We start from the raw sequence: 24,327 nt of genomic DNA on the forward strand, positions 1-24,327 counted from the left end.
AAATCTTTAGCGAATACCTTGTTTCCGAATCTAAACCCTTACGGGTAAATATTCTTCATCATCCTTCGATATTAGAAGTTCCAAGATATCATCGTATATCCATTTATAAATATCCTCCATATTTTTGAAGATATTTTCATAACTGTTCTTATCTGAAATCATTAATCCCTTCGTGCTATCAGTGTTACATCATATAGAAACTGTTAGTTTCTATATTCTATAATATTTCGAGCTTAAAATATGAATGATATTGAAGTAATGTTGGGAACTGATGCATGAGTTAGTATAATATAATGACACTTGATCAACGTGATTATATTACAGTAAGTCATGCTGAGTTCTAATGGGACATGATGGTTCACAGTAGATCATACCACCATCATGTGTCATGTTACATAACTCTTTCATTCTGATTAACTTCTGAACATATCAAGAAAGTATATTCTTGATATCTCTATTCTCAATGATTCTGGTAATGTGACGAATTAAATCGTGCTAATACGTCCTTTCTCGATTATAACATTAAATTCATTCGAAAATCCATACTTACAAATTCTAGACCATCACTCATTTTATTAGAGATCGAGAGGAGATTAAAAAGGCGAAGAGCTCCGAAACATAAAGGAAGATATAAAACTCGACAACAACACTGAAATTACAATAATTAAAAATTAAAACAGCACGACAATTAAAAATTAAAGGATTTCAATCAAACTACTAGTCGTCGTCAATTGTTATCTGCAAAGTAGCGTTCACCAGTCATTTCACCATCCGTGAGGTACTCTGGAGACATCGGTATGTCTCTTGATGCCTTAACTGCTGCTTCAGCTGATTCATCGAGGTAACGATAACCCAATGTCTCTTCATCTTAAAGAACCGCATACAAAGAAATGCGTTTACCGCGATCTTCAATGGTATCTTTTATAAAGTACCATTGATCATCGGTACACAGAAAACTTGCCCTACAATCCGCATCATAATCGTCTTTATAAAAGAACACGGACGTGAATTCACACGGAACTTTTTCCTTCAGAAAGGATAGCAAGTCTTGTAAACCAACATCACGAATGTCGATATCTTCAAACGAAATACTGTCACCCCACTTATATTCCTTCATTTGATTACGGAAATCACCTCCGTAATGAACATCGAATGAAACGATCATTGGGGGAAGTGTTAACATTTTTCAGTTTGGGAGTGTTTGATTTTGAATTTGAGAAAGGTGGAAATATAAAAGAAATATATTTTAGAGTGTATAAAATGAAATATATGGTTGGTGTTTTTATAAGTGTAAAAGTGACCGTTGAGATAGCCGTTGAAATTTTTTTTATTTTACTAACGGCTAAAAATTTGGGCAAGTTTTTGGGCGAAGGTGGATGATGCCTGTTGGGACCTCTCTCATGATAGTTTCATTCGTGCTCTTTGAATAATCGAATTATTTTATCTGTATTATTCGGTAATAATGATAAAACTCAATTTGTCAACTCATATGAGTCACGAAAACATTTTTATTGTTAGCCATGACGATCTCACTCAAATTTCGGGACGAAATTTCTTTAACGGGTAGGTACTGTGACGACCCGGGAATTTCTGACCAAATTTAAACTTGAATCTTATTTGATTTCGATATGCTAAGCAAAGTCGATTAAGCCGAGTCTCATAATGTTTGAACTATTTTCATGAATACATTTGACCTTGAACTATCCCTGACGATTCACGAACAATTGTGCGTAGATAACATGTATATATAAATATAAATATAAATATAAATATAAATATAAATATAAATATAAATATAAATATAAATATAAATATAAATATAAATATAAATATAGATATAAATATAAATATAAATATATATTATAAATTGAAATAATAAAAATATAATATAGTTAATTGAAATTAAAAGGTAAAATAATAATTAGAATAAATAAGTTACTATTAAAATGAATATATATATATATATATATATATATATATATATATATATATATATATATATATATATATATATATATATATATATATATATATATATAACTACATATATATTATAATGAATCCATATACAATTTCTATTAATAGTTGTTAACATATTGTGATATATAAATATTAAATATTCAATAAATGTTATTATATAATATAGTATATATAATTAATATATTATATGTAATTATAAATTAAAACACAAATATTATATTAATGTTATTACTTTCATTATTATTATTATTAATATTAACATCTGTATTATTAATATATACACATAAAATTTGATTGTTATATTAATACTAATATTATTAATATTATTATTATCATTAATAAAATAATATTATCATTAATAATATTATTATCAATTTTATCATTAACTATTATTATTATTATTAATATTATCATTATTATTAGTATAATTATTATTATTATTAGTATTAATAACTAATATAATTTCTATTAATATTTAGATTATTATTATTATTATTATACTTATTAATTTATATTTATTATATGCATAATTATACAAAAAGGAATCAAATATCTGTTTCAAGTCCTTTCCACAATTCTAAAATTTCTTTCAGCTGGATTCATTGTCTGATATTGATTGATATTAAGAGTACGATTCAGTTTGAAGTCGTTATCACTTTTCTATTATTTTATATATTTTTTTTCTATTATCTCCTGATTTTGATTCCTCCTGTCGCCATTTAAAAATTTATAAAGCAACCAAATTCTCAGTGTAGGGTGTAAGTGATAAACTATCCATCGTCTTTATCAATTAAAACAACTACATCTGTTGTCAATTCGATTTTTATCAAAGAAAAATATGGGAAAACATTCGAGTGCTCTGTAACCTCATTTTTTTTGCTCATAATTCGCATTCAAACGATATTACAAAATCCTTTAATGCCATTCTGTTGTAAACCTTTAATGTAAACTATCTTCAAAGTTTTAATCATTAATTTACAAAATCAAGAATGAATTTGAGAGTCAAAGTTCTAAATTGAAAAAGTCAACCTTGTTGTTCATCCTAAAATTCGAAAATTTCTTGATGTTTTAGATTCAATTGATGTTCCCAATAGTTTCCATTAAGGATTTATAATAAATTTCATGTTGTAACCAAAGCGTGAAAATGTTTAAATCCTAAAAATTGTGTTTGAAGTTCTTCATGGTATTCGTATTCTGCAACTTCAAACTTCCGTTCCTGTTAATCAGTCAGCTGTACTCAGGTCATTTTTAATTCAATTAAGAGTCCTTGAATAAACTAGTGAGTCATTGTTATGTTGAATCAAAACTCTGGTTATTCGAATTCGATACAGCAGAAGAAGAAGAAAGAACACAGAGGTAATGGGTTTTAATAAATTAAGGGAGGTTATAAAACAGAAAAACGGGCATTAGCCCACTGGTTCGAAGTGTTAAGGAGATTCGAGAGGTCGGGGGTTCGAGCCCGGGCATGGGCTGCTATTTTTTTGGGACACTTTTCTTTAAGGTAGTTACTTCATTTATTATTATTATTATTATTATTATTATTATTATTATTATTATTATTATTATTATTATTATTATTATTATTATTATTATTATTATTAATATTATTATTATTATTATTATTATTATTATTATTATTATTATTATTATTATTATTATTATTATTATTATCATTAATAATATTATTATTATTGTCATTGTTATTGTTATTAATTATTGTTACCATGTTATGTGTTATTAGTACAATCAATAATAAAATGATTATTAATATCATTAAGCAAATTAATAATAATATCATTACTGTTATTATTAGTATTATCATTTAGTATTATAATAATTATTATTAATACTGAGATAAATATTAGTTATCAGTTATTATTAGTATCATGATTAAAATTACAATTAGGATTATTATTCTTGTTATTACTAATACTATTAGCAGGACAATCACTGGCAGGAAAAATTATCACTTTAGTAAATTATTGATACTTTGATAAATATTAGTATTATTATCATGTTATGAATAATAGAATTGCTAATATTCACATAAGAATTATTATTCACCTGAGTAATATTATCATAAAAAGATACTTTTATATAAAAATACATTATGTTATACTTTTATTACTAAGAAGATATTAACTAAGATATATCAATTAATATATAAATATATACTAAACTTTAATATATAGTTTCTATTATTAATGATAAGTAATAATTATATAAAACATATAAACTAAATATATAAAATTTATCTAAATAATATATAGTATAACAAGTATATTATTAATAACAAAAATGTATATATATTTGATCGATTACGATTACGTGTATTAATATATCCACAAATGATATAGGTTCGTGAATCCGAGGCCAACCCTACTTTTGTTCAATGTCGTTATATGTATTTTTACTACAAAATACAGTACGGTGAGTTTCATTATTCCCTTTTTAAATACTTTTGCAATATATATTTTTGGGACTGAGAATACATGCGCTATTTTTATAACTGTTTTACGAAATAGACACAAGTAATTGAAATTACGTTCTATGGTTGAATGATCGAAACTGAATATGCCCCTTTTTATTAACTCTGGTAATTTAAGAATTAGGGAACAGAAACCCTAATTGACGCGAACTCTAAAGATAGATCTATCGGGCCCAACAAGCCTCATCCAAAGTACCGGATGCTTTAGTATTTCAAAATTTATATCATGTCCGAAGGAGGATCCCGGAATGATAGGGATATTCTTATGTGTATATTGTGAATGTCGGTTACCAGGTGTTCAATCCATATGAATGATATTTTTGTCTCTATGCATGGGACGTATGTTTATAAGAAATGGATATATGAAATCTTGTGGTCTATTAAAATGATGGAAATGATTATTTATGTTAAACTAATGAACTCACCAACCTTTTGGTTGACACTTTAAAGCATGTTTATTCTCAGGTACAAAAGAAATCTTCCGCTGTGCATTTGCTTATATTAGAGACATTACTTTGAGTCGTTCATGACATATTTTAAAAGACGTTGCATTCGAGTCATCAAGTTCATCAAGATCATTATTAAGTCAATTATAGTTGGTTGTATTATAAAATGATATGCATGCCGTCAACTTTCAAAGAAATGAAAATTTGTATTTTCTAAAAACGAATGCAATATTTGTAAAATGTATCATATAGAGGTCAAGTACCTCGCGATGTAACCAACTATTGTGAATCGTTTATAATCGATATGGACTTCGTTCGGATGGATTAGGACGGGGCGTTTCAGCTTCAACCAAACAATTTCATCTAAACCGGTTCATTCAGAAAATTTAGAAAAAATAAGAGTATTTTGACAGAAAAATTCATGAAAAGTCTATTTATTTCACACACTAAAATGAGCAGTTTTATGCGAGATTTAATATCTGGGAAAGTAAAATTAAAATCGTAAAAAAATATTCTTGTTGAAAGCATTGAATCAATTCGAGAAACCAGTGAAATAATAATAGAAATAATACATGAAATAATTCGTGAAACCATTCTGACGTCCATTTAAATATTAGTTTTGAGCTAATTTTACTCGTTCTTACTAGGTTTCACATACCATTTTATACAAAAACACATTCACAGTCAAACAGCTTCAACCAAACAATTTCATCTAGACGTGTTCATTCAGAAAATTTAGAAAAAATAAGAGTATTTTGACAGAAAAATTCATGAAAAGTTTATTTATTTCACACACTAAAATGAGTACTTTTACGCGAGATTTAATATCTGGGAAAGTAAAATTAAAACTGTAAAAAAATATTCTTGTTGAAAGCATTGAATCAATTCTAGAAACCAATGAAATAATTATAGAAATAATACATGAAATAATTCGTGAAACCATTCTGACGTCATTTAAATATTAGCATTGAGCCGATTTTACTCGTTCTTACTAGGTTTCACATACCATTTTATACAAAAACACATTCACGTTTAAACCGCTTCAACCAAACAATTTCATCTAGACCGGTTCATTCAGAAAATTTAGAAAAAATAAGAGTATTTTGACAAAAAAATTCATGAAAAGTCTATTTATTTCACACACTAAAATGAGTAGTTTTACGCGAGAGTTAATATCTGGGAAAGTAAAATTAAAATCGTAAAAAAATATTCTTATTGAAAGCATTGAATCAATTCGAGAAACCAGTGAAATAATTATAGAAATAATACATGAAATAATTCTTGAAACCATTCTGACGTCCATTTAAATATTAGCATTGAGCCAATATTACTCCTTCTTACTAGGTTTCACATACCATTTTATACAAAAACACATTCACATTTAAACCGCTTCAACCAAACAATTTCATCTAGACCGGTTCATTCAGAAAATTTAGAAAAAATAAGAGTATTTTGACAGGAAAATTCATGAAAAGTCTATTTATTTCACACACTAAAATGAGTAGTTTTACGCGAGATTTAATATCTGGGAAAGTAAAATTAAAACTGTAAAAAAATATTCTTGTTGAAAGCATTGAATCAATTCGAGAAACCAGTGAAATAATTAAAGAAATAATACATGAAATAATTCGTGAAACCATTCTGACGTCCATTTAAATATTAGCATTGAGCTAATTTTACTCGTTCATAGTAGGTTTCACATACCATTTTATACAAAAACACATTCACAGTCAAACCGCTTCAACCAAACAATTTCATTTAGACCGGTTCATTCAGAAAATTTTGAAAAAATAAGAGTATTTTAACAGAAAAATTAATGAAAAGTCTATTTATTTCACACACTTAAATGAGTAGTTTTACGCGAGATTTAATATCTGAGAAAGAAAAATTAAAACTGTAAAAAAATATTCTTGTTGAAAGCATTGAATCAATTCGAGAAACCAGTGAAATAATTATAAAAATAATACATGAAATAATTCGTGAAATCATTCTGACGTCCATTTAAATATTAGCATTGAGCCAATATTACTCGTTCTTACTAGGTTTCACATACCATTTTATACAAAAACACATTCACATTTAAACCGCTTCAACCAAACAATTTCATCTAGACCGGTTCATATCGAAAATTTAGAAAAAATAAGAGTATTTTGTCAGAAAAATTCATGAAAATTCTATTTATTTCACACACTAAAATGAGTAGTTTTACACGAGATTTAATATCTGGGAAAGTAAAATTAAAACTGTAAAAAAATATTCTTGTTGACAGCATTGAATTAATTCGAGAAACCAATAAAATAATTATAGAAATAATTCGTGAAACCATTCTGACGTCCATTTAAATATTAGCATTGAGCCAATTTTACTCGTTCATAGTAGGTTTCACATACCATTTTATACAAAAACACATTCACAGTCAAACCGCTTCAACCAAACAATTTCATCTAGACCGGTTCATTCAGAAAATTTTGAAAAAATAAGAGTATTTTAACAGAAAAATTAATGAAAAGTCTATTTATTTCACACACTTAAATGAGTAGTTTTACGCGAGATTTAATATCTGAGAAAGTAAAATTAAAACTGTAAAAAAATATTCTTGTTGAAAGCATTGAATCAATTCGAGAAACCAGTGAAATAATTATAAAAATAATACATGAAATAATTCGTGAAATCATTCTGACGTCCATTTAAATATTAGCATTGAGCCAATATTACTCGTTCTTACTAGGTTTCACATACCATTTTATACAAAAACACATTCACATTTAAACCGCTTCAACCAAACAATTTCATCTAGACCGGTTCATATCGAAAATTTAGAAAAAATAAGAGTATTTTATCAGAAAAATTCATTAAAATTCTATTTATTTCACACACCAAAATGAGTAGTTTTACACGAGATTTAATATCTGGGAAAGAAAAATTAAAACTGTAAAAAAATATTCTTGTTGACAGCATTGAATTAATTCGAGAAACCAATAAAATAATTATAGAAATAATACATGAAATAATTCGTGAAACCATTCTGACGTCCATTTAAATATTAGCATTGAGCTAATTTTAATCGTTCTTACTAGGTTTCACATACCATTTTATACAAAAACACATTCCCAGTCAAACCGCTTCAACCAAACAATTTCATCTAGACCGGTTCATTCATAAAATTTAAAAAAAATAAGAGTATTTTAACAGAAAAATTCATGAAAAGTCTATTTATTTCACACACTAAAATGAGTAGTTTTACGCGAGATTTAATATCTGGGAAAGTAAAATTAAAACTGTAAAAAATATTCTTGTTGAAAGCATTGAATTAATTCAAGAAACCAATAAAATAATTATAGAAATAATACATGAAATAATTCGTGAAACCATTCTGATGTCCATTTAAATATTAGCATTGAGCCAATTTTACTCGTTCTTACTAGGTTTCACATACCATTTTATACAAAAACACATTCACAGTCAAACCGCTTCAACCAAACAATTTCATTTAGACCGGTTCATTCAGAAAATTTAGAAAAAATAAGAGTATTTTGACAAAAAAATTCATGAAAAGTCTATTTATTTCACACACTAAAATGAGCAGTTTTATGCGAGATTTAATATTTGGGAAAGTAAAATTAAAATCGAAAAAAAATATTCTTGTTGAAAGCATTGAATCAATTCGAGAAACCAGTGAAATAATAATAGAAATAATACATGAAATAATTCGTGAAACCATTCTGACGTCCATTTAAATATTAGTATTGGGCTAATTTTACTCGTTCTTACTAGGTTTCACATACCATTTTATACAAAAACACATTCACATTTAAACAGCTTCAACCAAACAATTTCATCTAGACGTGTTCATTCAGAAAATTTAGAAAAAATAAGAGTTTTTTGACAGAAAAATTCATGAAAAGTTTATTTATTTCACACACTAAAATGAGTACTTTTACGCGAGATTTAATATCTGGGAAAGTAAAATTAAAACTGTAAAAAAATATTCTTGTTGAAAGCATTGAATCAATTCTAGAAACCAATGAAATAATTATAGAAATAATACATGAAATAATTCGTGAAACCATTCTGACGTCCATTTAAATATTAGCATTGAGCCGATTTTACTCGTTCTTGTAGTGACCCGAACTTTTCCATGTTTATATTTATTAATTGAGATTGATATTTACATGATTAAATGTTTCCAACATGTTAAGCAATCAAACTTGTTAAGACTTGATTAATTGAAATATGTTTCATATAGACAATTGACCACCCAAGTTGACCTGTGATTCACGAACGTTAAAACTTGTAAAAACTATACGATAACATATATATGGTTATATATATAGTTAACATGTTTTTATTATAAGTATGTATCTCATTAGGTATTTTAACAATGAGTTATATACATAAAAATGAGACTATTAATTTAAGAAACTCGAAAACGATATATATAACGATTATCGTTATAACAACGTCTTACTAGGTACATATGAATCATATTAAGATATTGATACACTTGGTTAATTATGTTAAATGATAAATAAATATATTATTAAGTGTATTAACAATGAAATACATATGTAAAAATAAGACTACTAACTTAATGATTTCGAAACGAGACATATATGTAACGATTATCGTTGTAACGACATTTAACTGTATATACATCATACTAAGATATATTATATATCATAATATCATGATAATATAACAATTTAACATCTCATTTGTTATAATAAACATTGGGTTAACAACATTTAACAAGATCGTTAACCTAAAGGTTTCAAAACAACACTTACATGTAACGACAAACGATGACTTAACGACTCAGTTAAAATGTATATACATGTATTGTTTTAATATGTATTTATACACTTTTGAAAGACTTTAATACACTTATCAAAATACTTCTACTTAACAAAAATGCTTACAATTACATCCTCGTTCAGTTCATCAACAACTCTACTCGTATGCACCCGTATTCGTACTCGTACAATACACAGCTTTTAGATGTATGTACTATTGGTATATACACTCCAATGATCAGCTCTTAGCAGCCCATGTGAGTCACCTAACACATGTGGGAACCATCATTTGGAAACTAGCATGAAATATCTCATAAAATTACAAAAATATGAGTAATCATTCATGACTTATTTACATGAAAACAAAATTACATATCCTTTATATCTAATCCATACACCAACGACCAAAAACACCTACAAACACTTTCATTCTTCAATTTTCTTTATCTAATTGATCTCTCTCAAGTTCTATCTTCAAGTTCTAAGTGTTCTTCATATATTTTACAAGTGCTAGTTACATAAAATCAAGAATACTTTCAAGTTTGCTAGCTCACTTCCAATCTTGTAAGGTGATCATCCAACCTCAAGAAATCTTTGTTTCTTACAGTAGGTTATCATTCTAATACAAGGTAATAATCATATTCAAACTTTGGTTCAATTTCTTTAACTATAACAATCTTATTTCAAGTGATGATCTTACTTGAACTTGTTTTCGTGTCATGATTCTGCTTCAAGAACTTCGAGCCATCCAAGGATCCGTTGAAGCTAGATCCATTTTTCTCTTTTCCAGTAGGTTTATCCAAGGAACTTAAGGTAGTAATGATGTTCATAACATCATTCGATTCATACATATAAAGCTATCTTATTCGAAGGTTTAAACTTGTAATCACTAGAACATAGTTTAGTTAATTCTAAACTTGTTCGCAAACAAAAGTTAATCCTTCTAACTTGACTTTTAAAATCTACTAAAAACTTGTTCTATATCTATATGATATGCTAACTTAATGATTTAAAACCTGGAAACACGAAAAACACCGTAAAACCGGATTTACGGCGTCGTAGTAACACCGCGGGCTGTTTTGGGTTAGTTAATTAAAAACTATGATAAACTTTGATTTAAAAGTTGTTATTCTGAGAAGATGATTTTTATTATGAACATGAAACTATATTCAAAAATTATTGTTAAACTCAAAGTGGAAGTATGTTTTCTAAAATGGTCATCTAGACGTCGTTCTTTCGACTAAAATGACTACCTTTACAAAAATGACTTGTAACTTATTTTTCCGACTATAAACCTATACTTTTTCTGTTTAGATTCATAAAATAGAGTTCAATATGAAACCATAGCAATTTGATTCACTCAAAACGGATTTAAAATGAAGAAGTTATGGGTAAAACAAGATTGGATAATTTTTCTCATTTTAGCTACGTGAAAATTGGTAACAAATCTATTCCAACCATAACTTAATCAACTTGTATTGTATATTATGTAATCTTGAGATACCATAGACACGTATACAATGTTTCGACCTATCATGTCAACACATCTATATATATTTCGGAACAACCATAGACACTCTATATGTGAATGTTGGAGTTAGCTATACAGGGTTGAGGTTGATTCCAAAATATATATAGTTTGAGTGGTGATCAATACTGAGATACGTATACACTGGGTCGTGGATTGATTCAAGATAATATTTATCGATTTATTTCTGTACATCTAACTGTGGACAACTAGTTGTAGGTTACTAACGAGGACAGCTGACTTAATAAACCTAAAACATCAAAATATATTAAAAGTGTTGTAAATATATTTTGAACATACTTTGATATATATGTATATATTGTTATAGGTTCGTAAATCAACCAGTGGCCAAGTCTTACTTCCCGACGAAGTAAAAATCTGTGAAAGTGAGTTATAGTCCCACTTTTAAAATCTAATATTTTTGGGATGAGAATACATGCAGGTTTTATAAATGATTTACAAAATAGACACAAGTACGTGAAACTACATTCTATGGTTGAATTATCGAAATCGAATATGCCCTTTTTTATTAAGTCTGGTAATCTAAGAATTAGGGAACAGACACCCTAATTGACGTGAATCCTAAAGATAGATCTATCGGGCCCAACAAGCCCCATCCAAAGTACCGGATGCTTTAGTACTTCGAAATTTATATCATATCCGAAGGGTGTCCCGGAATGATGGGGATATTCTTATATATGCATCTTGTTAATGTCGGTTACCAGGTGTTCACCATATGAATGACTTTTATCTCTATGTATGGGATGTGTATTGAAATATGAAATCTTGTGGTCTATTATTATGATTTGATATATATAGGTTAAACGTATAACTCACCAACATTTTTGTTGACGTTTTAAGCATGTTTATTCTCAGGTGATTATTAAGAGCTTCCGCTGTCGCATACTTAAATAAGGACGAGATTTGGAGTCCATGTTTGTATGATATTGTGTAAAAACTGCATTCAAGAAACTTATTTTGTTGTAACATATTTGTATTGTAAACCATTATGTAATGGTCGTGTGTAAACAGGATATTTTAGATTATCATTATTTGATAATCTACGTAAAGCTTTTTAAACCTTTATTGATGAAATAAAGGTTATGGTTTGTTTTAAAATGAATGCAGTCTTTGAAAAACGTCTCATATAGAGGTCAAAACCTCGCAACGAAATCAATTAATATGGAACGTTTTTAATCAATAAGAACGGGACATTTCAGTTGGTATCCGAGCGTTGGTCTTAGAGAACCAGAAAATTTGTATTAGTGTGTCTTATCGAGTTTGTTAGGATGCATTAGTGAGTCTGGACTTCGACCGTGTTTTCTTTAAAAATGATTGCTTAACATTTTGTTGGAAACTATATATTTTTAACATATGAATATTATGTGATATATTAATCTCTTAACGTGTTTGATATTATGTGATAGATGTCTACCTCTAGAACAAGTCCATTGACTTAACTAATAATAATGAAGAGTCAAATGTAAATTGGAATGATTCGTGGACTGATTCACAAGTTCCCGAAGAGGAACCGGAAGAAGAGTCGGAACCGGAAGAAGAATCGGAACCGGAAGAAGAATCGGAACCGGAAGAAGAAATAGAACCGGTGGGGGAAATAATAAAACGGTTAAGAAGAAATAGAACCGGTGTTTCCGCCAAGGAAGCAAAATATTGGGAGGATTACCAATTCTCCGATGAATCGGATTCCGACGAGAATTCCGAAGATGTTATAGAAATTACCCCAACTGAATTTAAAAAGGCAAAAGAAAATAATAAGGGAAAGGGCATAAAAATAGAGATATCTAATTCCAACCCCGATGAACTTTATATGTATCGTCAACCACCGAAGTCCTTAAGTTGTAACAATGACCCGGGAACCTCTAAACCACCAGGTTTTTCTAAACCAATGTGGACAACGACAGTTAGTATTAGGGGAACATCATATATCCCTAAAAACTTGGCAAAACGAACCAAAACCGAAGAAGAAGAAACGAGCGAGTCGGAATAAGATATTTGTATTCGTGTGGTGTAATATATGTAATATAGTGTGCTTATGCTTTATGATATATGTAAAAATTGCTTGTATTAATAAGTATTTTTTTATGAATCTAACTCTTGTCTATTTTACAGTTTAAAAACACAAAATGGATAGACAACCCAATATTTTAAGAGACCTACCCGGAGACATGATTGATGAAATCTTGTCTAGAGTCGGTCAGAATTCTTCGGCACAACTATTTAAGGCGAGATCAGTTTGTAAGACATTCGAAGAACGTTCCAAGAATGCCTTGGTTTATAAAAGGCTTTCATTCGAAAGATGGGGGATATCACATTGGGAAATCCATAAGTTACGATGTGTTTACTTTGACGCATATATTGCGGGGAACCCAAATGCTATTTTACGCAATGGGTTAAGAAATTATTTTGACTCAATATATCCGAATATTGGACTTCGTGATTTAGAAAAAGCGGCTAACATGCAACATAAAGAAGCATGTTATGCTTACGGATTAGTAATGTTCGCTTCTCACCAAAGTAAGAACAAGAACATCGGGCTACAACTATTAAACAAAACGTTTCCACAAGTGACGGAGTCGGTAATTGGGGTAAGAAATGAGGTTTTTAGATTGTTACGGGACTGTTGGACATTACGTAACCCTCATCCCTTTGACGACGTTACAACACGCTGTCTTATCAACGGCCATAACGGTTATGTTCCACAAGACCAAGGATGGGAAGTAATTCTAGTAAAACCAGAATGCATGACTTGTTTCTGGACGTATGAATTACGTGTCTTTATTGCCTTTGCTGAACGACTTGTGTACTAGCTAGAATTATCTTCACAACTATCTTGTATCAAAGTTATTGCGTGCTATATTTCATGCTTTATGTAAAATAAGCGGTATTGTAAGTTTGTAAAATATTGTATAAAAGTTTGAACGCGAAATATTATTATAATCAGTTTTTCATATAGAATTGTAGTAGTTGAATTGTATATTAGCTACTAAGTATGAACTTAACGGGTAGGTACTACCCGAATTTAAACTTATAAAACGCTAATATGAAGAAAAAGCTTTTATAAATGAGTTCATATTATGCTACGAAATACTATTAACTACTCTTAATATTCTGTATGATTAACTTGTTCCATTTGACTATTTTGAAGGAAATGGCACCGACTACTCGACACACCGTGAATATGAATGAAGAGGAATTCCGTACTTTTCTAGCTTCAAACATAGCCGCAGTACAGGCTGCGCTACATACCAACAATAACCTTGGATCTAGCAGTACAGGAAATTGTGTAGGATGCACCTACAAAGAATTCACTGCCTGCAAACCTTTGGAATTTGATGGAACCGAAGGACCGATCGGATTGAAACGGTGGACCGAGAAGTTCGAATCGGTGTTTGCCATAAGTAAGTGTACTGAAGAGGACAAAGTGAAGTACGCTACGCATACCTTCACAGGTTCTGCGTTAACATGGTGGAATACCTATATAGAGCAAGTGGGACAAGACGATGCGTACGCACTACCGTGGTCAGCATTCAAGCACTTGATGAACGAGAAGTACCGTCCCAGAACCGAGGTCAATAAGCTCAAGACAGAACTTAGAGGGTTACGAACCCAAGGATTTGATATTACCACGTACGAAAGACGATTCACAGAATTGTGCCTATTGTGTCCGGGAGCATTCGAAGATGAGGAAGAGAAGATCGACGCGTTTGTGAAAGGATTACCGGAAAGAATCCAAGAAGATATAAGTTCACACGAGCCCGCCTCCATACAACAGGCATGTAGAATGGCTCACAAACTAGTGAACCAGATTGAAGAAAGAATTAAAGAACAGACTGCTGAAGAGGCCAATGTGAAGCAAGTCAAAAGAAAGTGGGAGGAAAACGGTGATAAGAATCACCAATACAACAACAACAGCAATTACAACAATAATCGCAACAATTATCCCAACAATCGCAACATCAATCGCAACTACAACAAACGGCCCAACAACAACAACAACAACAACAACAGCAACTACAACAATCATCCCAACAACAATAATAACCGCAAAAACAACAACAATCAGAAGCAGCTATGCCAAAGGTGTGAAAAGTATCACTCGGGGTTCTGCACCAAATTGTGCAACAAGTGTAAAAGAAATGGTCATAGCGCGGCAAAGTGTGAGGTCTACGGACCAGGGGTTAATAGAACGAAAGGAACAAATGGTGTCGGAACGAGTAATGGTGGAGCAAGTAGTGTCGGAGCAAGTTATGCCAATGTAGTTTGTTATAAATGTGGAAAACTGGGCCACGTTATTAGAAATTGCCCGAACCAGGAGAACACGAATGGACAAGGCCGCGGAAGAGTTTTCAATATTAATGAGGTAGAGGCACAGGAAGACCCGGAGCTTGTTACGGGTACGTTTCTTATTGACAATAAATCTGCTTACGTTTTATTTGATTCGGGTGCAGATAGAAGCTATATGAGTAGAGATTTTTGTGCTAAATTAAGTTGTCCATTGACTCCTTTGGATAGTAAATTTTTACTTGAATTAGCAAATGGTAAATTAATTTCAGCATATAATATATGTCGGAATCGAGAAATTAAACTGGTTAGCGAAACATTTAAGATTGATTTGATACCAGTAGAGTTAGGGAGTTTTGATGTGATAATCGGTATGGACTGGTTGAAAGAAGTGAAAGCAGAGATCGTTTGTTACAAAAATGCAATTCGCATTATACGAGAAAAAGGAAAACCCTTAATGGTGTACGAAGAAAAGGGAAACACGAAGCTACATCTTATTAGTAATTTGAAGGCACAAAAACTAATAAGAAAAGGTTGCTATGCTGTTCTAGCACACTTTGAGAAAGTACAAACTGAAGAAAAGAGCATCAATGATGTTTCCATTGCAAAAGAATTTCCCGATGTATTTCCGAAAGAATTACCGGGATTACCCCCACATCGATCCGTTGAATTTCAAATAGATCTTGTACCAGGAGCTGCACCAATAGCTCGTGCGCCTTACAGACTCGCACCCAGCGAGATGAAAGACCTGCAAAGCCAATTACAAGAACTTTTAGAGCGTGGTTTCATTCGACCAAGCACATCACCGTGGGGAGCTCCTGTTTTGTTTGTCAAGAAGAAAGATGGTACATTCAGGTTGTGTATCGACTACCGAGAGTTGAACAAACTTACCATCAAGAACCGCTACCCACTACCGAGAATCGACGACTTATTTGATCAACTACAAGGCTCGTCTGTTTATTCAAAGATTGACTTACGTTACGGGTATCATCAAATGCGGGTGAAAGAAGATGATATTCCAAAGACTGCTTTCAGAACATGTTACGGTCATTACGAGTTTATGGTCATGCCGTTTGGTTTAACTAATGCACCAGCTGTGTTCATGGACCTTATGAACCGAGTGTGTGGACCATACCTTGACAAGTTTGTCATTGTTTTCATTGATGACATACTTATTTACTCAAAGAATGACCAAGAACACGGTGAACATTTGAGAAAGGTGTTAGAAGTATTGAGGAAGGAAGAATTGTACGCTAAGTTTTCAAAGTGTGCATTTTGGTTGGAAGAAGTTCAATTCCTCGGTCACATAGTGAACAAAGAAGGTATTAAGGTGGATCCGGCAAAGATAGAAACTGTTGAAAAGTGGGAAACCCCGAAAACTCCGAAACACATACGCCAGTTTTTAGGACTAGCTGGTTACTACAGAAGGTTCATCTAAAACTTTTCCAGAATAGCAAAACCCTTGACTGCATTAACGCATAAAGGGAAGAAATTTGAATGGAAGGATGAACAAGAGAAAGCGTTTCAGTTATTGAAGAAAAAGCTAACTACGGCACCTATATTGTCATTGCCTGAAGGGAATGATGATTTTGTGATTTATTGTGACGCATCAAAGCAAGGTCTCGGTTGTGTATTAATACAACGAACGAAGGTGATTGCTTATGCCTCTAGACAATTGAAGATTCACGAGCAAAATTATACGACGCATGATTTGGAATTAGGTGCGGTTGTTTTTGCATTAAAGACTTGGAGGCACTACTTATATGGGGTCAAAAGTATTATATATACCGACCACAAAAGTCTTCAACACATATTTAATCAGAAACAACTGAATATGAGGCAGCGTAGGTGGATTGAATTGTTGAATGATTATGACTTTGAGATTCGTTACCACCCGGGGAAGGCAAATGTGGTAGCCGATGCCTTGAGCAGGAAGGACAGAGAACCCATTCGAGTAAAATCTATGAATATAATGATTCATAATAACCTTACTACTCAAATAAAGGAGGCGCAACAAGAAGTTTTAAAAGAGGGAAATTTAAAGGATGAAATACCCAAAGGATCGGAGAAGCATCTTAATATTCAGGAAGACGGAATCCGGTATAGGGCTGAAAGGATTTGGGTACCAAAATTTGGAAATATGAGAGAAATGGTACTTAGAGAAGCTCATAAAACCAGATACTCAATACATCCTGGAACGGGGAAGATGTACAAGGATCTCAAGAAACATTTTTGGTGGCCGGGTATGAAAGCCGATGTTGCTAAATACGTAGGAGAATGTTTGACGTGTTCTAAGGTCAAAGCTGAGCATCAGAAACCATCAGATCTACTTCAACAACCCAAAATCCCGGAATGGAAATGGGAAAACATTACCATGGATTTCATCACTAAATTGCCAAGGACTGCAAGTGGTTTTGATACTATTTGGGTAATAGTTGATCATCTCACCAAATCAGCACACTTCCTGCCAATAAGAGAAGATGACAAGATGGAGAAGTTAGCACGACTGTATTTGAAGGAAGTCGTCTCCAGACATGGAATACCAATCTCTATTATCTCTGATAGGGATGGCAGATTTATTTCAAGATTCTGGCAGACATTACAGCAAGCATTAGGAACTCGTCTAGACATGAGTACTGCCTATCATCCACAAACTGATGGACAGAGCGAAAGGACGATACAAACGCTTGAAGACATGCTACGAGTATGTGTTATTGATTTCGGAAACAGTTGGGATCGACATCTACCGTTAGCAGAATTTTCCTACAACAACAGTTACCATTCAAGCATTGAGATGGCGCCGTTTGAAGCACTTTATGGTAGAAAGTGCAGGTATCCGATTTGTTGGAGTGAAGTGGGGGATAGACAGATTACGGGTCCGGAGATTATACAAGAAACTACCGAGAAGATCATCCAAATTCAACAACGGTTGAAAACCGCCCAAAGTCGAAAAAAGAGCTACGCTGACATTAAAAGAAAAGATATAGAATTTGAAATTGGAGAGATGGTCATGCTTAAAGTTGCACCTTGGAAAGGCGTTGTTCGATTTGGTAAACGAGGGAAATTAAATCCAAGGTATATTGGACCATTCAAGATTATTGATCGTGTCGGACCAGTAGCTTACCGACTTGAGTTACCTCAACAACTCGCGGCTTTACATAACACTTTCCACGTCTCAAATTTGAAGAAATGTTTTGCTAAAGAAGATCTCACTATTCCGTTAGATGAAATCCAAATCAACGAAAAACTCCAATTCATCGAAGAACCCGTCGAAATAATGGATCGTGAGGTTAAAAGACTTAAGCAAAACAAGATACCAATTGTTAAGGTTTGATGGAATGCTCGTAGAGGACCCGAGTTCACCTGGGAGCGTGAAGATCAGATGAAGAAGAAATACCCGCATCTATTTCCAGAATATTCGTCAACACCTTCAACAGCTTAAAATTTCGGGACGAAATTTATTTAATGGGTAGGTACTGTAGTGACCCGAACTTTTCCATGTTTATATATATTAATTAAGATTGATATTTACATGATTAAATGTTTCCAACATGTTAAGCAATCAAACTTGTTAAGACTTGATTAATTGAAATATGTTTCATATAGACAATTGACCACCCAAGTTGATCGGTGATTCACGAACGTTAAAACTTGTAAAAACTATACGATAACATATATATGGTTATATATATAGTTAACATGTTTTTATTATAAGTATGTATCTCATTAGGTATTTTAACAATGAGTTATATACATAAAAATGAGACTATTAATTTAAGAAACTCGAAAACGATATATATAACGATTATCGTTATAACAACGTCTTACTAGGTACATATGAATCATATTAAGATATTGATACACTTGGTTAATTATGTTAAATGATAAGTAAATATATTATTAAGTGTATTAACAATGAAATACATATGTAAAAATAAGACTACTAACTTAATGATTTCGAAACGAGACATATATGTAACGATTATCGTTGTAACGACATTTAACTGTATATACATCATACTAAGATATATTATATATCATAATATCATGATAATATAACAATTTAACATCTCATTTGTTATAATAAACATTGGTTTAACAACATTTAACAAGATCGTTAACCTAAAGGTTTCAAAACAACACTTACATGTAACGACTAACGATGACTTAACGACTCAGTTAAAATGTATATACATGTATTGTTTTAATATGTATTTATACACTTTTGAAAGACTTTAATACACTTATCAAAATACTTCTACTTAACAAAAATGCTTACAATTACATCCTCGTTCAGTTCATCAACAATTCTACTCGTATGCACCCGTATTCGTACTCATACAATACACAGCTTTTAGATGTATGTACTATTGGTATATACACTCCAATGATCAGCTCTTAGCAGACCATGTGAGTCACCTAACACATGTGGGAACCATCATTTGGCAACTAGCATGAAATATCTCATAAAATTACAAAAATATGAGTAATCATTCATGACTTATTTACATGAAAACAAAATTACATATCCTTTATATCTAATCCATACACCAACGACCAAAAACACCTACAAACACTTTCATTCTTCAATTTTATTTATCTAATTGATCTCTCTCAAGTTCTATCTTCAAGTTCTAAGTGTTCTTCATATATTTTACAAGTTCTAGTTACATAAAATCAAGAATACTTTCAAGTTTGCTAGCTCACTTCCAATCTTGTAAGGTGATCATCCAACCTCAAGAAATCTTTGTTTCTTACAGTAGGTTATCATTCTAATACAAGGTAATAATCATATTCAAACTTTGGTTCAATTTCTATAACTATAACAATCTTATTTCAAGTGATGATCTTACTTGAACTTGTTTTCGTGTCATGATTATGCTTCAAGAACTTCGAGCCATCCAAGGATCCGTTGAAGCTAGATCCATTTTTCTCTTTTCCAATAGGTTTATCCAAGGAACTTAAGGTAGTAATGATGTTCATAACATCATTCGATTCATACATATAAAGCTATCTTATTCGAAGGTTTAAACTTGTAATCACTAGAACATAGTTTAGTTAATTCTAAACTTGTTCGCAAACAAAAGTTAATCCTTCTAACTTGAATTTTAAAATCAACTAAACACATGTTCTATATCTATATGATATGCTAACTTAATGATTTAAAACCTGGAAACACGAAAAACACCGTAAAACCGGATTTACGCCGTCGTAGTAACACCGCGGGCTGTTTTGGGTTAGTTAATTAAAAACTATGATAAACTTTGATTTAAAAGTTGTTATTCTGAGAAGATGATTTTTATTATGAACATGAAACTATATCCAAAAATTATGGTTAAACTCAAAGTGGAAGTATGTTTTCTAAAATGGTCATCTAGACGTCGTTCTTTCGACTGAAATGATTACCTTTACAAAAATGACTTGTAACTTATTTTTCTGACTATAAACCTATACTTTTTCTGTTTAGATTCATAAAATAGAGTTCAATATGAAACCATAGCAATTTGATTCACTCAAAACGGATTTAAAATGAAGAAGTTATGGGTAAAACAAGATTGGATAATTTTTCTCATTTTAGCTACGTGAAAATTGGTAACAAATCTATTCCAACCATAACTTAATCAACTTGTATTGTATATTATGTAATCTTGAGATACCATAGACACGTATACAATGTTTCGACCTATCATGTCGACACATCTATATATATTTCGGAACAACCATAGACACTCTATATGTGAATGTTGGAGTTAGCTATACAGGGTTGAGGTTGATTCCAAAATATATATAGTTTGAGTTGTGATCAATACTGAGATACGTATACACTGGGTCGTGGATTGATTCAAGATAATATATATCGATTTATTTCTGTACATCTAACTGTGGACGACTAGTTGTAGGTTACTAACGAGGACAGCTGACTTAATAAACCTAAAACATCAAAATATATTAAAAGTGTTGTAAATATATTTTGAACATACTTTGATATATATGTATATATTGTTATAGGTTCGTGAATCAACCAGTGGCCAAGTCTTACTTCCCGACGAAGTAAAAATCTGTGAAAGTGAGTTATAGTCCCACTTTTAAAATCTAATATTTTTGGGATGAGAATACATGCAGGTTTTATAAATGATTTACAAAATAGACACAAGTACGTGAAACTACATTCTATGGTTGAATTATCGAAATCGAATATGCCCTTTTTTATTAAGTCTGGTAATCTAAGAATTAGGGAACAGACACCCTAATTGACGCGAATCCTAAAGATAGATCTATCGGGCCCAACAAGCCCCATCCAAAGTACCGGATGCTTTAGTACTTCAAAATTTATATCATATCCGAAGGGTGTCCCGGAATGATGGGGATATTCTTATATATGCATCTTGTTAATGTCGGTTACCAGGTGTTCACCATATGAATGACTTTTATCTCTATGTATGGGATGTGTATTGAAATATGAAATCTTGTGGTCTATTATTATGATTTGATATATATAGGTTAAACCTATAACTCACCAACATTTTTGTTGACGTTTTAAGCATGTTTATTCTCAGGTGATTATTAAGAGCTTCCGTTGTCGCATACTTAAATAAGGACGAGATTTGGAGTCCATGTTTGTATGATATTGTGTAAAAACTGCATTCAAGAAACTAATTTTGTTGTAACATATTTGTATTGTAAACCATTATGTAATGGTCGTGTGTAAACAGGATATTTTAGATTATCATTATTTGATAATCTACGTAAAGCTTTTTAAACCTTTATTGATGAAATAAAGGTTATGTTTATTTTAAAATGAATGCAGTCTTTGAAAAACGTCTCATATAGAGGTCAAAACCTCGCAACGAAATCAATTAATATGGAACGTTTTTAATCAATAAGAACGGGACATTTTAGTTCTTACTAGGTATCACATACCATTTTATAAAAAAACACATTCACATTTAAACCGCTTCAACCAAACAATTTCATCTAGACCGGTTCATTCAGAAAATTTAGAAAAAATAAGAGTATTTTGACAGAAAATTTCATGAAAAGTCTATTTATTTCACACACTAAAATGAGTAGTTTTACGCGAGATTTAATATCTGGGAAAGTAAAATTAAAATCGTAAAAAAATATTCTTGTTGAAAGCATTGAATCAATTCGAGAAACCAGTGAAATAATTATAGAAATAATACATGAAATAATTCGTGAAACCATTCTGACGTCCATTTAAATATTAGCATTGATCCAATATTACTCCTTCTTACTAGGTTTCACATACCATTTTATACAAAAACACATTCACATTTAAACCGCTTCAACCAAATAATTTCATCTAGACCGGTTCATTGAGAGAATTTTGAAAAAATAAGAGTATTTTGACAGGAAAATTCATGAAAAGTCTATTTATTTCACACACTAAAATGTGTAGTTTTACCCGAGATTTAATATCTGGGAAAGTAAAATTAAAACTGTAAAAAAATATTCTTGTTGAAATCATTGAATCAATTCGAGAAACCAGTGAAATAATTATAGAAATAATACATGAAATAATTCGTGAAACCATTCTGACGTCCATTTAAATATTAGCATTGAGCTAATATTACTCGTTCTTACTAGGTTTCACATATCATTTTATAAAAAAACACATTCACATTTAAACCGCTTCAACCAAACAATTTCATCTAGACCGATTCATTCAGAAAATTTAGAAAAAATAAGAGTATTTTGACAGAAAAATTCATCAAAAGTCTATTTATTTCACACACTAAAATGAGTAGTTTTACGCGAGATTTAATATCTGAGAAAGTAAAATTAAAACTGTAAAAAAATATTCTTGTTAAAAGCATTGAATCAATTCGAGAAACCAGTGAAATAATTATAGAAATAATACATGAAATAATTCGTGAAACCATTCTGACATCCATTTAAATATTAGCATTGAGCCAATATTACTCGTTCTTACTAGGTTTCACATACCATTTTATACAAAAACACATTCACATTTAAACCGCTTCAACCAAACAATTTCATCTAGACCGGTTCATTCAGAAAATTTCGAAAAAATAAGAGTATTTTGACAGAAAAATTCATGAAAAGTCTATTTATTTCACACACTAAAATGAGTAGTTTTACGCGAGATTTAATATCTGAGAAAGAAAAATTAAAACTGTAAAAAAATATTCTTGTTAAAAGCATTGAATCAATTCGAGAAACCAGTGAAATAATTATAGAAATAATACATGAAATAATTCGTGAAACCATTCTGACGTCCATTTAAATATTCGCATTGAGCCAATTTTACTCGTTCTTACTAGGTTTCACATACCATTTTATACAAAAACACATTCACAGTCAAACCGCTTCAACCAAACAATTTCATCTAGACCGGTTCATTCAGAAAATTTAGAAAAAATAAGAGTATTTTGACAGAATAATTCATGAAATGTCTATTTATTTCACACACTAAAATGAGCAGTTTTACGCGAGATTTAATATCTGGGAAAGTAAAATTAAAATCGTAAAAAAATATTTTTGTTGAAAGCATTGAATCAATTCGAGAAACCAGTGAAATAATAATAGAAATAATACATGAAATAATTCGTGAAACCATTCTGACATCCATTTAAATATTAGTATTAAGCTAATTTTACTCGTTCTTACTAGGTTTCACATACCATTTTATACAAAAACACATTCACAGTCAAACCTCTTCAACCAAACAATTTCATCTAGAAGTGTTCATTCAGAAAATTTAGAAAAAAATAAGAGTATTTTGACAGAAAAATTCATGAAATGTCT

Source organism: Rutidosis leptorrhynchoides, chromosome 5 (genome assembly GCF_046630445.1).
Source record: "Rutidosis leptorrhynchoides isolate AG116_Rl617_1_P2 chromosome 5, CSIRO_AGI_Rlap_v1, whole genome shotgun sequence".
Classification (NCBI taxonomy): Eukaryota; Viridiplantae; Streptophyta; class Magnoliopsida; order Asterales; family Asteraceae; genus Rutidosis; species Rutidosis leptorrhynchoides.